We start from the raw sequence: 2,899 nt of genomic DNA on the forward strand, positions 1-2,899 counted from the left end.
AAGTATTGTGTTTGATTCAGGGGCTTCCTGTAACAGAGTCGACTGGAGGCAAGGTTGAAGAACCCAAGTGCAGTATTTATTCATAACATAAAACGAAGGCATGGCGTGGCATGACACTTAAAACAAGAACATGGAGATGGCTTACCAACAGCAGTTACAGTGAAACTATACTTGACAAAGTAACAAGGCTAACACGAGGGCTTAAATGCACACAAGACTAATGACTAGACAAGGGACACCACAATCAAGGCAATAAACCAATCAGAATATGACACATAAGACAAGGGAACACATTGTAGGATCAGCAGGATGACAGACATAAAACAAGAGGATGAAACGAAACCAGACAAACAACATCACAACACAGCTACGCAAACACTATTCAGAAGTGTGTCAGTGATCTTAATGTTTAGTTTAACACTGTTGTTATAAACCCTTCTTTCTTTTTCTTTTTTCAAAATCTTAATAGATTAAGTATTTCAGAATAATAGGCCTAAGCATGGTGCAGTTGAGAGTAAGGCAGTCAATTGTAATTTCTCAAATGCATTTTGTCATTTGTTTGGTCTACTTTTTCATATTCTTTTTGTTTTGTGAGATCTCTACCTAATCTTGGATCCATGGCCAATAACATTTCCATCTCATTATCCAAGTTTTGACATCATTTTTGATTTCCTAATTTTGGACTATTTGGAGCTATTTTTTCCTACTGTTTCCATCTATTTTTTTCTTTGCCAGAGAATAATTCTATCATGCTTTTAGCCCTATAGTTGTTGAAAATTATAGCCCTCACTATACCAAATCCAGCCTCAGTTAACCCTAAAGCTTAGTTAACTAAACCCATTTGCTTACAGATGGTGAGGTATCTACTATAAGCCTCTGCATGGGTCAAATTGGGGTGAGCCATCACTAGTTCCACCTCTTCATTTGTCCACCTCCCCTGGACGTTTGCAGGTATTGTTGTTGTCTCCACCCTTTCAATAAGTTGATCCTCTTCTTCTTCAGCTTGTTTAATTGTGGGATCTTATGGTTCTTCTTGTTGGGTGGGGTTTTGTACTGATGGGGGACGTTTATTTGTACTGACTTTGATTGTGGCTACCTTGTATGGCACCATGTCATGGAGCCGGTTGATACGTGGAGAGTGTATCAAGATCATTGGAGATTGCAGGTGTGCCTGCTGGAGCTGTTGTTGGCTCATTGGGAGCTTGGCCATGAGAGACCCAAGGGATGAAAACAAAACAAAATCCCCGTTCTGAACGAGTGCAATACAACTCACAAAAGTGTGGACGGAGATCTTCTGATCTTTTGACATAGTTTTTGGAAGACATTGTAGGCATGTATCCAACCATGGCATGCCCCCCTCTTTTTACTTTTGGATGTGTTTGGCATATGTCAGATTGCTTCTTTCCATGTTGGCACAGATGTCCCCCAATAGTGCCGCTGCCTGAGCTTCAGTGGATGGCATCTCAGTTTGACTATATAGCTCGATATAGTCTCTTTTATTCCATTTTGCCTTCGGGTGGCGATTCTCATCCCAAAAGACATTTGTTGGAAAGTACTTCAATTTGGAAAGGGCCAGCTGCAGGCACTGCTGGACGTCCTGACCAGCCGCCTCAAGTTGTAGCGCCCTTTTGAAGGTGTGTGGGTACTTGAAAACATCCCGCTCCACCAGGTCCTTGCTGAAATCGCTGACGGTCATGCACCCGACTAACTTTCCAAACAAAGGGGGGGGTCTGCTCTTTAAGTGAATGGATTGGGATATGATTATTACGTTCTTGCAAGTCACTTAAAAGGACTTGCACCAGGGATTCACCAATGATGAGTGGTGGTGCCTTCAGTGAATCGGTCAGCGGGAATATCCTCATCACTCTCATCTGTTGAACTGGGTCATTGAACCAGGTGCTCAGCGGTGGTGGACATTCTCCCACGCTTGCACTTTCTGCTGGAGACAATCCAAGAAAGCCTCTCGTTTTGGTTAAGCTGTTTGGGTTAGTTCCATTCGAGCCCAAGCTCACAGAGAATGTCACTGAAGCTCTGTTGTTTGGCTTTCCAAAGAAAAGCTCTTCGAGAGCCAGCTCAACTTGGAAGGCAGTCCAACTGTTCATATACCCTCCCTGTCCTTTGCATTCGGTCAGTAGATTAAACAGGCTTTGAGTGAGGCATTCTACAACAGGGTGGATAACATGCCGCAGTCCCAATTTTTGTTGGTTGTCTTTATAGACAAGCATCATTGGAAAATCTTGCAGAAGGGCGTAGATGTCTGCTTCGTCATAAAAATCACGTGCTTCAATTCTTTCTGGGATGTTATCCTTTAGCAGAAAGACTGCCTCCATTCTGGTATAGACACAGCATTTGGTTTTGTCAGCAAGGTCCTGCATGTAATCCACATAATCCTTTGCATGCTTCAACAGCGATTGGCTGTGCTGTGGATTATGCAGACCACATGTTGCGATTATTCGACTGACAGGGTGCCTTTTCGTGTTTCCCACATGACAGTGAGGTGTTGTTGTGTATAGTTGTACAAAGTTTAAGTCAGCATTTGCCTCCATTCCACTGAAAACCATCTTTAGATTGGGCTTGATTGTAATGGGATACTGGTCCAGGTTCGACTGAAAGTTGCTCGCCTCAGGGATCCCGTATGCAGTGAATAAGGACCCCCTGTGTCCAACCACCTGTTGCAGTCCATGCCGTGACCACATCATCTCCATGCAGTAGTCTTTCGGACGGATGGTGCAGGCTGCGTGGACAGAGATGGATTGAATGCTTGTTACAGTATGTCGATCATTTCCGCAAGCTCGATGGGCTCAGGGTCCTTTTGTCCAAATTTGGTCAGTGTAACAACAAGGGATTGGTCTGTATTTTGAATCGACTGTATTCCTCCATCAGTAGTTGTAGGACAAAT

This window comes from Squalius cephalus (assembly GCF_949319135.1).
Source record: "Squalius cephalus genome assembly, chromosome: 1".
Classification (NCBI taxonomy): Eukaryota; Metazoa; Chordata; class Actinopteri; order Cypriniformes; family Leuciscidae; genus Squalius; species Squalius cephalus.